The sequence below is a fragment of the Bos indicus genome, chromosome 4 (genome assembly GCF_029378745.1).
Source record: "Bos indicus isolate NIAB-ARS_2022 breed Sahiwal x Tharparkar chromosome 4, NIAB-ARS_B.indTharparkar_mat_pri_1.0, whole genome shotgun sequence".
NCBI classification, from domain to species: domain Eukaryota; kingdom Metazoa; phylum Chordata; class Mammalia; order Artiodactyla; family Bovidae; genus Bos; species Bos indicus.
The window spans coordinates 2,369,279-2,381,556 of NC_091763.1; positions in this window are offsets into that span (position 1 = coordinate 2,369,279).

The following is a 12,278-nucleotide window of genomic DNA, read 5'->3' on the forward strand; positions in this document are numbered from 1 at the left end:
TCTCCATTCACATGCTTATATCTTTCTTTTTCTCCTTTGTTTTTCACTTCTCTTCTTTCCACAGCTATTTTTAAGGCCTCCCCAAACAGGCATTTTGCTTTTTTGCATTTCCTTTCCTTGGGGTGGTCATGATCCCTGTCTCCTGTACAATGTCACGAACCTCCATCATGAGTTCATCAGGCACTCTATCTATCAGATCTAGTCCCTTAAATCTATTTCTCACTTTCACTGTATAATCATAAGGGATTTGATTTAGGTCAACCTGAATTGTCTAGTGGTTTTCCCTACTTTCTTCAATTTAAGTCTGAATTTGGTAATAAATAGTTCATAATGTGAGCCACAGTCAGCTCGTGGTCTTGTTTTTTTGGACTGTATAGAGCTTCTCCATCTTTGTCTGCAAAGAATATACTCAATCTGATTTCAGGGTTGACCATCTGGTGATGTCCATATGTAGAGTCTTCTCTTGTGTTGTTGGAAGAGGGTGTTTTCTATGACCAAGGTATTCTTTTGGCAAAACTCTATTAGCCTTTGCCCTGATTCATTCCATATTCCAAGGCCAAATTTGCCTGTACTCCAGGTGTTTCTTGACTTCCTACTTTTGCATTCCAGTCTCCTATAATGAAAAGGACATATTTTTGGGGTGTTAGTACTAAAAGGTCTTGTAGCTCTTCATAGAAACCTTCAACTTCAGGTTCTTCAGTGTTACTGGTTAAGAAATAGAGGAAAACAACAGAATGGGAAAGACTAGAGATCTCTTCAAGAAAATTAGAGATACCAAGAGAACATGTCATTCAAATATGGGCTCGATAAAGGACAGAAATGGTACGGACTTAACAGAAGCAGAAGATATTACGAAGAGGTGGCAAGAAAACACAGAAGAACTATACAAAAAAATGTTCACAACCAAGATAACTACGATGTTGTGATCACTCACCTAGAGCCAGATATCCTGGAATGTGAAGTCAAGTGAACCTTAGGAAGCACCACTATGAACAAAGCTAATGGAGGTGATGGAATTCCAGTTGAGCTATTCCAAATCCTGAAAGATGATGCTGTGAAAGTGCTGCACTCAATATGCCAGCAAATTTGGAAAACTCAGCAGTGGCCACAGGACTGGAAAAGGTCAGTTTTCATTCCAATCCCAAAGAAAAGCAATGCCAAAGAATGCTCAAACTACCAAACAATTGCATGCATCTCGCACGCTAGTAAAGTAATGCTCAAATTCTCCAAGCCAGGAGTAAACAGTACGTGAACTCTGAACTTCCAGATGTTCAAGCTAGATTTAGAAAAGGCAGAGGAATCAGAGATCAAATTACCAACAACCGCTGGATCATGGAAAAAGCAAGAGAGTTCCAGAAAAACATCTATTTCTGCTTTACTGACTATGCCAAAGGCTTTGACTGTGTGGATCACAATAAACTCTGGAACATCTGAAAGAGAATGGCATACCACACCACCTGACCTGCCTCTTGAGAAACCTATATGCAGGTCAAGAAGCAACAGTCAGAACTGGATGTGGAAAAACAGACTGGTTCCAAATAGGAAAAGAAGTATATCAAGGCTATATATGGTCACCCTGCTTATTTAACTTCTATGCAGAGTACATCATGAAAAATGCTGGGCTGGAAGAAGTACAAGCTGGAATCAAGATTGCTGGCAGAAAAATCAATAACCTCAGATATTCAGAGGCAGAAAGTGAAGAGGAACTAAAGAACCTCTTGATGAAAGTGAAAGAGGAGAGTGAAAAATTTTGGCTTAAAGCTCAACATTCAGAAAACGAAGATCAAGGCATGTGGTCCCATCACTTCACGGGAAATAGATGGGGAAACAGTGGAAACAGTGTCAGACTTTATTTTTCTGGGCTCCAAAATCACTACAGATGTTGACTGCAGCCATGAAATTAAAAGACGCTTACTCCTTGGAAGGAAAGTTATGACCAACCTAGATAGCATATTCAAAAGCAGAGACATTACTTTGCCAACAAAGGTCCATCTAATCAAGGCTATGGTTTTTCCAGTAGTCATGTATGGATGTGAGAGTTGGACTGTGAAGAAAGCTGAACGCCGAAGAATTGATGCTTTTGAACTGTGGTGTTGGAGAAGACTCTTGAGAGTCCCTTGGACTGCAAGGAGATCCAACCAGGCCATTCTAAAGGAGATAAGTCCTGGGTGTTCTTTGGAAAGAATGATGCTAAAGCTGAAACTCTGGTACTTTGGCCACCTCGTGCAAAATGTTGACTCATTGGAAAAGACTCTGATGGTGGAAAGGATTGGGGGCAGGAGGAAAAGGGGACGACAAAGGATGAGATGGCTTCATGGCATCACCGACTCTATGGAAGTGAGTCTGAGTGAACTCCGGGAGTTGGTGATGGACAGGGAGGCCTGGCGTCCTGCAATTCATGGGGTCACAAAGAATCGGACACGACTGAATGACTGAACTGAACTGAAATACAAAGTTATGAAGATTCACCTCTATGTGTGTTTTTTTTTTAAAGTTATATTGTTATTTCCTTTCACTTTTAAGTTTTTGATAAATTTCAAGTTATTTTTGGATATGGTATGACATAAGTATGATATTCTCTCTTCTGTATGTGGCAATCCATTGATGCAGCACAATCTGTTGGAAAGACTCTCTGGTCATTAGAAGATCTTGGGACTTTTGTCTAAATATTAGTTGAGAATAGATATTTCTAGACTCATAATTAAATCTCGTATTATATATATCTGTCCTAATACCTGAAGAACTGTGTCTGAACATTGTTTCTTTAAAACGAAGAAGTTTGAGTCCTATTTTGTTCTTCTTCTCCAGGATTTCTTTGGCTTTTCTAGGTCTCTGGCAAAAATGTGAACCTATACATTGATTGTCAATTTCTACAAAAAGTCATCTAGAATTCTAGTTGAGACTGAGTTAAATTTCAAGTTCAATTTTGAAAATATTGCTGTTTTAACATATTAATTAGTTTGATGCAGGAAATATTTATTTAGACCTTTACTTTCAAAAATATTTTATAACTTCTAATGTATATTTTGCATTTTGTTACATTTACTTTTAAGTTTTGAATCTTTTTCAACCAATAGATTTAAAATTGTAATAGGGTTGCATTTTTATTTTCATATTCTTAATTGTTGATGTTTAAAAACATAACTGATTTTTATATTGATCTTGTATACCTATATTCTTGGTATAACTCTACTTACACTATATTTATATATCTATTTATACACATTCATATATATATATATATACATACACATATATAATATATATCTATCAGTTCAGTTCAGTTCAGTTGCTCAGTCGTGTCTGATTCTTTGCGACGCCATGAATAGCAACACGCCAGGCCTCCCTGCCCATCACCAGCTCCTGGAGTTCACTCAGACTCACATCCATCGAGTCAGTGATGCCATCCAGCCATCTCATTCTCTGTTGTCCCCTTTTCCTCTTGCCCTCAATCCTTCCCAGCATCAGAGTCTTTCCCAATGAGTCAACACTTCTCATGAGGTGGCTAAAGTACTGGAGTTTCAGCTTTAGCATCATTCTTTCCAAAGAAATCCCAGGGCTGATCTCCTTCAGAATGGACTGGTTGGATCTCCTTGCAGTCAAAGGGACTCTCAAGAGTCTTCTCCAACACCACAGTTCAAAAGCATCAGTTCTTCGGCGCTCAGCTTTCTTCACAGTCCAACTCTCACATCCATACATGACCACTGGAAAAACCATAGCCTTGACTAGACAGACCTTTGTTTGCAAAGTAATGTCTCTGCTTTTCAATATGCTGTCTAGGTTGGTCATAACTTTTCTTCCAGTGAGCAAGTGTCTTTTAATTTCATGGCTGCAGTCACCATCTGCAGTGATTTTGGAGCCCAAATGAAAAAGTCTGACACTGTTTCCACTCTTTCCCCATCTATTTCCCATGAAGTGATGGGACCAGATGTCATGATCTTCATTTTCTCAATGTTGAGTTTTAAGCCAACTTTTTCACTTTCCTCTTTCACCTTCATCAAGAGGCTTTTTAGTTCCTCTTCACTTTCTGCCATAAGGGTGATGTCATCTGCATATATGAGGTTATTGATATTTCTCCCAGCAATCATGATTCCAGCTTGTGCTTCTTCCAGCCCAGCATTTCTCATGATGTACTCTGCATATAAGTTAAATAAGCAGGGTGACAATATACAGCCTTGACGTACTCCTTTTCCTATTGGGAACCAGTCTGTTGTTCCATGCCCAGTTCTAATTGTTGCCTCTTGACCTGTATACAAATTTCTCAAGAGGCAGGTCAGGTGGTCTGGTATTCCCAACTTTTTCAGAGTTTTCCAGAGTTTATTGTGATCCACACTGTCAAATGCTTTGGCATAGTCAACAAAGCAAAAATAGATGTTTTTCTGGAACTCTCTTGCTTTTTCCATGACCCAGCAGATGTTAGCAATTTGGTCTCTAGTTCCTCTGCCTTTCCTAAAACCAGCTTGAACATCTGGAAGTTCAGAGTTCACGTATTGCTGAAGCCTGGCTTGGAGAATTTTGAGCATTACTTTACTAGCGTGTGAGATGAGTGCAATTGTGGGTTGTTTGAGCATTTTTTGGCATTGCCTTTCTTTGGGATTGGAATGAAAACTGACCTTTTCCAGTTCTGTGGCCACTGCTGAGTTTTCCAAATGTGCTGGCATATTGAGTGCAGCACTTTCACAGCATCATCTTTCAGGATTTGGAAGAGTTCAACTGGAATTCCATCACCTCCACTAGCTTTATTCGTAGTGATGCTTTCTAAGGCCAACTTGACTTCACACTCCTGGATGTATGACTCTAGGTAAGTGATCATACCATCGTGATTATCTTGGTCATGAAGATTTTTTTTTTGTACAGTTCTTCTGTGTTTTCTTGCCACCTCTTCTTAATAGCTTCTGCTTGTGTTAGGTCCATACCATTTCTGTCCTTTATCGAGCCCATCTTTGCATGAAATGTTACCTTGGTATCTCTAATTTTTTTGAAGAGATCTCTAGTCTTTCCCATTCTGTTGTTTTCCTCTATTTCTTTGCATTGATTGGTGAGGAAGGCTTTCTTATCTCTCCTTGCTATTCTTTGGAACTCTGAATTCAGATGCTTATATCTTTCCATGTCTCCTTTGCCTTTGGCTCCTCTTCTTTTACAGCTGTTTGTAAGGCCTCCCCAGACAGCCATTTTGCTTTTGTGCATTTCTTTTTCTTGGGGATGGTCTTGATCTCAGTCTCCTGTACAATGTCACAAACCTCAGTCCATAGTTCATCAGGCACTCTATCTATCAAATCTAGTCCCTTAAATCTATATCTCACTTCCACTGTGTAATCATAAGGGATTTGATTTAGGTCATACCTGAATGGTCTAGTGGTTTTCCCTACTTTCTTCAATTAGGTATGTCTATTTCAGTATCTTTTCCTATACCTATACTCTATCTCAATACACATAGTTCTGTCTTTACACACACACACACACACACACACACACACAGCTCTGTCATTATATATACATATATACTTATATATGTTAGGGAAATTATATAACTAGTCTTGTTTAGACTTCAGAGACAAAGAATAAGAAGCCTCTGACTTTTGACCTGACCATCTGGGCACTACCTGACTACTTCTGTGGTCACTACTCACAGACACACCTGCTGTGAGTGTCTGAATAGAAATACAATAGAGAAATAGGAAGCAAATCTTGGAATTTGTTCAGTCCCTGGAGGAGGTCTGGCCAATAACTCCCCAGACTTAGCAATATTTCAAGATTTGCCAGAAGAAAGCAAACAGTAGTGTAAATATATATATATATATATATATATATATATATATATATATATACACACACACACACACACACATATATATCTCAATATGAGAACTGCAGTTTTGCTCCCAGACTGATAATGATATCAGTCTGTGGCTAGGGGTTTATAAGAGGGAATGCTAAATGGCATTTTTGACGTCTCACCCACAGAAGGGACATGCTGCTGGGGGGACCTTTTCCTAATTGGGGCTCCAGATGTGCTGTGACATGGGACTTCCCAGTGCTGTTTAAGTGTGAATATTGGTCAAAACCTGATTTGGTGATGTGTCCTCCATTATTCCTATTTCTCTTTTCGTTTGATCTCAATATATTGAAAGTAAGCTAGATAATTTTCTAATAAATATGTGTATTATTTATTTTTATACAACAAACGATTAATCTTGTTAACAAATCCCTTGAACCTGAAAAAAAATCAAAGTCGCTTAATCACGTCTGACTCTTTGTGACCCCTTTGACTGTACAGACCATAGAATTCTCCCTGTTTCTCCAAGCAATCTTCCTAACCCAGGGATAGAACCCAGGTCTTCCACATTGCAGGTAGATTCTTTACCAGCTGAGTCAGGAGGCAAGCCCCTTTGATCCTGAAATGAAAGTAAAAAATTTTGATGAAACAATATATACCCAAAATATATATCTGTGCTTTATATACGTCTAGTCACCCATTTATATACATGTATGTATTTCTATATCTATCTATATATATATATAGAGAGAGAGAGAGAAATAATTAGACTTGTGTCATGGGATATTCCAAGGTCTGGCAAGTCTGCACTTCACAGAGCAAGCCAGCAGACTGGAAATGTAGAGAAGAGTTAATGTTGCAGTTTTGATTCCAGATTCAATAGTGCTTAAAACTCATAGGGTGTCTATGTTGTAGTATTGACGTCAAACTCCTTGTTCTTTGGAAAACCTGGTCTTCTCTCTTAAAGCCTTCAACTGATTGGATGAGGCCCACCTATATTATGGAAGACAATCTGCTTTACTCAAGTCTGACTTAAATGCTAATCACAGGCAAAAAATACCTTAGCCTTTTAATAGCAATTTTTTGTACCCTTCCTTCTCATGAGCACTTAAAGTTGAGAAGTACGAATATAGAATGTTTGCCCAAAACCAATGAATAAAATTTAGTTGTTGAAAGATTCTACATATTTAGAGCTTGTCTTTGTGTTCTTATATTTACACCATTTTAATGTAGACTTTTTGACACTTAAATATACCATGTATAACAAAACATATAAAAAATGGATGTTAAACATAGTAAGGATAAGTGTCCACCCCCCACCATACACACACATCATTATTTCTAAACCTATAAGAGGCAGCTGCACGGCACAGGAGCAGCCTATGGCAGAGAGGAGATACCTCACACTGAGAGAGGGCACAGGCAACTGCAGCACAGGAGCAGATAGCGGCGGTTGCATAGTGCAGGAGTGGCAAGCGGCAGAGAGGAGCTACCCTACGTCCAAAGTCAGGAGCGGCAGCTGTGAGGACATACCCCACATCCAAGGTAACAAGTAGCAGGCGGGAAGAGACCCAAGTCCAAGGTAAATGAAAACCAAGTAAGATGATAAGCGCTGAGAGAGGGCATCAGAGGCAGACAGACTGAAATGACAATCACAGAAAACTAACCAATCTGATCACATGGACAGTAGCCTTGTCTAACTAAATGAAACTAGGCTATGCCGTGTAGAGCCACCCAGGACAGATGGGTCATGGTGGAGAGGTCTGACAGAATGTGGTCCACTGGAGAAGGGAATGGCAAATCACTTCAGTATTCTTGTCTTGAGAACCCCATGAACAGTATGAAAAGACAAAAAGACACTGAAACATGAACTCCCCATATCACTAGGTGCCCAATATGATGCTGGACATCAGTGGAGAAATAACTTCAGAAATAATGAAGGGATGGTACCAAAGCAAAAACAACACCCAGTTGTGGATTTTACTGGTGACAGAAGTAAGGTCGGATGCTGTAAAGAGCAATATTGCATAGGAACCTGGAATGTTAGGTCCCTGAATCAAGGCAAACTGGAAGTGGTCAAACAGGAGATGGCAAGTGTGAACGTTGACATTCTAGGAATCAGCGAACTAAAATGGACTGGAATGGCTGGAATTTAACTCAGATGACCATTTTATCCACTACTGTGGGCAGGAACCCCTTGAAAGAAATGGAGTAGCCATCAAAGAGTCTGAAATGCAGTACTTGAATGCAATCTCAAAAAAGACAGAATGATCACTGTTCATTTCTAAGGCAAACCATTCAATATCATGATAATCCAAGTCTATGCCCCAACCAGTAACACTGAAGAATCTGAAGTTGAACTGTTCTATGAAGACCTACGTGACCTTTTAGAAATAACACCCCCCCCCCAAAAAAAAAAAGTCATTTTCTTTATAGAGGACTGGAATGCAAAAGTAGGAAGTCAGGAAACACATGGAATAACAGGCAAATTTGGCCTTGAATTAAGCAGGGTAAAGGCTAATAGAGTTTTGACAAGAGAACGCACTGGTCATAGCAAACACCCTCTTCCAACAACACAAGAGAAGACTCTACACACGGACATCACCAGATAGCCAACACTGAAATGAAAATGATTATATTCTTTTCAGGCAAAGATGGAGAAGCTCAATACAGCCATCAAAAACAAGACTGTGAGCTGACTGTGGCTCAGACTATGAACTCCTTATTGCCAAATTCAGACTTAAATTTAAGAAAGTGGGGAAAACCACTAAACCATTCAGGTATGACCTAAATCAAATCAAATAAAATCCCTTATGATTACACAGTGGAAGTGAGAAATAGATATAAGGGACTAGATCTGATAGACAGAGTACCTGATGAACCTTGGACAGAGGTTCATGATATTGTACAGGAGAGAAGGATCAAGACCATCCCGAAGAAAATGAAATGCACAAAAGCAAAATCTGTCTGAGGAGACCTTACAAATAGCTGTGAAAAGAAGAGAAGCAAAAACAAAGGAGAAAAGGAAAGATACATCAATTTGGATGCAGAGTTACAAAGAATAGCAAGGAGAGATAAGAAAGCCTTTCCCAAGGATCAATGCAAAGAAATAAAGGAAAATAATAGAATGGTAAAGATTAGAGATCTATTCAAAAAAATTAGAGGTACCAAGGGAACATTTCATGTAAAGATGGGCACAATAAAGGACAGAAATGGAATGGACCTGACAGAAGCAGAAGATATTAAGAACAGGTGGCAGGAATACATAAAAGAACTGTACAAAAAAGATCTTCATGACCCAGTTAATCACGGTGATGTAATCATTCACCTAGAGCCTAACATCCTGGAATGCGAAGTCAAGTGGGCCTTAGAAAGCATCACTATGAACAAAGCTAGTGGAGGTGATGGAATTCCAGGTGAGTTATTTCAAATCCTTAAAGATAAAGCTGTGAATGTGCCACACTCAATATGCCAGCAAATTTGGAAAACTCAGCAGTGGCCACAGGACTGGAAAAGGTCAGTTTTCATTCCAATCTCAAAGAAAGGCAATGCCAAAGAATGCTCAAACTACTGCACAATTGCACTCAACTCACACACTAATAAAGTAATGCTCAAAATTCTCCAAGCCAGGCTTCAGCAGTACATAAACCATAAACTTCCGGATGGTCTTAGAAAAGGCAGAGGAACCAGAGATCAAATTACCAACATCTGCTGGATCATTTGAAAAGCAAGAGAGTTCCAGAAAAACATCTATTTCTGCTTTATTGACTATGCCAAAGCTCTTGACTGTGTGGATCACAATAAACTCAAAAATTCTGAAATAGTTGGGAATACCAGACCACCTGACCTACCTCTTGAGAACCCTGGATGCAGGTCAGGAAGCAACAGTTAGAACTGGACATGGAATAATAGACTGTTTCCAAATAGCAAAAGGAGTATTTCAAGGCTGTATATTGTCACCCTGCTTATTTAACTTATATGCAGAGTACATCATGAGAAATGTGGGGCTGGAGGAACCACAATCTAGAATCAAGATTGCTGGGAGACATATCAATAACCTCAGATATACAGATGTCACCACCCTTATGGCAGGAAGTAAAGAACTAAAGAGCCTCTTGATGAAAGTGAAAGAGGAGAGTGAAAAAGTTGGTATAACTTTCACAACACTAAGATAATGGCATCTGGTCCCATTACTTCATGGCAAATAGATGGGAAACAGTGGAAAGAGTGAGAGACTTTATTTTGGGTGGCTCCAAAATCACCACAGATGCTGATTTCAGCCATGAAATTAAAAGACCCTTACTCCTTGGAAGGAAAGTTATGACCAACCTAGACAGCATATTAAAAAGCAGAGACATTACTTTGCCAACAAAGGTCTGTCTAATCAAGGCTATGGCTTTTCCAGTGGTCATATATGGATGTGAGAGTTGGACTATTAAGAAAGCTGAGCACTGAAGAATTGATGCTTTTGAACTGTGGTGTTGGAGAAGACTCTTGCAAGTCCCTTGGACTGCAAGGAGATCCAATCATTCCATCCTAAAAGAGATATCAGTCCTGGGTGTTCATTGGAAGGAGTGATGTTTGAAGCCGAAACTCCAATACTTTGGCCACCTGATGTGAAGAGATGACTCATTTGAAAAGACCCTGATGCTGGGAAAGATTGAGGGCAGGAAGAGAAGGGGATGACAGAGGATGAGATGGTTGGATGGAATCACCAACTCAATGGACATGAGTTTGGGTAGGCTCTGGGAGTTAGTGTTGGACAGGGAGGTCTGGCGTGCTCCAGTTCATGGAGTTGCAAGGAGTTGGACACGACTGACTCAATGGACGTGAGTCTGAGTGAACTCCAGGAGTTGGTGATGGACAGGGAGGCCTGGCGTGCTGTGATTTTTGGGGTCACAAAGAGTCGGACATGAGTGAGCGACTGAGCTGAACTGAACTGAACTGAGTGACTTAACTGAAGTGAACTGAATGTATATCCACGTCTGTTTCTGTTGTGTGGTCTCAGTTGCCCAGTCATGTCGTACTCTTTGCAACTACATGGACTGTAACATGCCAGGTTCCTCTGTCCATGGAATTTTTCAGGCAAGAATATTGGAGTGGTGTAGGGAAAGAGCAAATTAGCCAAGAAGGCGTGTTTAAGCTCTCTTGCCCCACGTTTTGTAAATAATGACTGTGTAACAGCTAAGATTACTTATAGCACTGTGCATGTGTGTCAGGTGGTACTCACTTGGTCACAGGTTACTCTGTATATTACCCATGCATGAGTTCCACCTGAAGACTGGGGTCATTTTACTGCTGTGTCATGGCTGTTTCTATGGGGTCAGTCACAAGAGGAGAAAATACAGTGTGTCTACTGCTATGGCTGCTGAATCAGCCCAGGAGAGTATACTGTTATGGCTGCCATGTCAGCCAGGAGAGAGGTTCTGTGCAGTTATGTTGTGTTATGCTGCATCTGCTACTACTGCTGTTGTGCTAGCCAAGGAGAATAAACATGTCTGCAGTTTCTATGGCTCCTCAAGTCTTCTTCCAGCCTCTTAGCTCACTCCTTGCCTACACTGGGTTCAGCAAACACTGTAGACAGTGTGAACAGCAAGATAATTGGTGTCATGAACAGCATAAGGAGCAACACAGTGGGTTGCCTTTTTTTTTTTTTTTTTTAATTGCTGGGTCTTCTCCACCCAGGGATTGAATTCATGTCTCTTGTATCTCCTGCATTGCCATGTGCTAGGGCATTATCATTTTCTGTGCATTTCTACTAAGACTTTAAGTAACAGACCTTTATACTGCATCTTGAAAGTAGAGTTTAATTTAAATGCCAGGCGTGGGCTCCTAGTAATACTAGGTTCTTGTAAAGAGAAATAGCCCTATAGCCCTGTTGCTCAGTCGTGTCTGACTCTTTGAGACCCCAAGGACTGTAGCCTACCAGGCTCCTCTGTCCATGGGATTTTCCAGGCAATAGTACTGGAGTGGATTGCCACTTCTTCTCCAGGGGATCTTCCCAACCCAGGGGTCGAACCCGGGTCTCCCACATTGTAGACAGACTCTTTACCATCTGAGCCACCAGGGAATCCCTGTAAAGAGAAATAGTGTTCTTTAAATATCACAGTAGGTTTATTTATATTTACAGACAGCTCATCTGTTCCTACAAGGCAAATTTTATTTTAAAAATTTATAGCTGCAGCAATTTTTTATTTGATCATTTCACTATCCTCATGAAAAGGATAGTTTGATGCCCTTTACTAGAGACTTTCTGAGGACCACCTGGGAAGGAGTGATAAAAACTCCTTTGATTTTTCCCCTGAGGTGTTCACTGAGGTGGTTAAATTAGCTGTGATATGTTTATTTGATATTTAGACAGGTCAATTTGTTTCATTAGTCATCATGCTTTAATTATCGGATTATCACTACACAGATAAACTCTTTAAAAATGACTACATCAAAGAAAATTTTAAAAGGGGAGTATTTAGAAGTTATAGAAGTAATGATCATATTCACACAT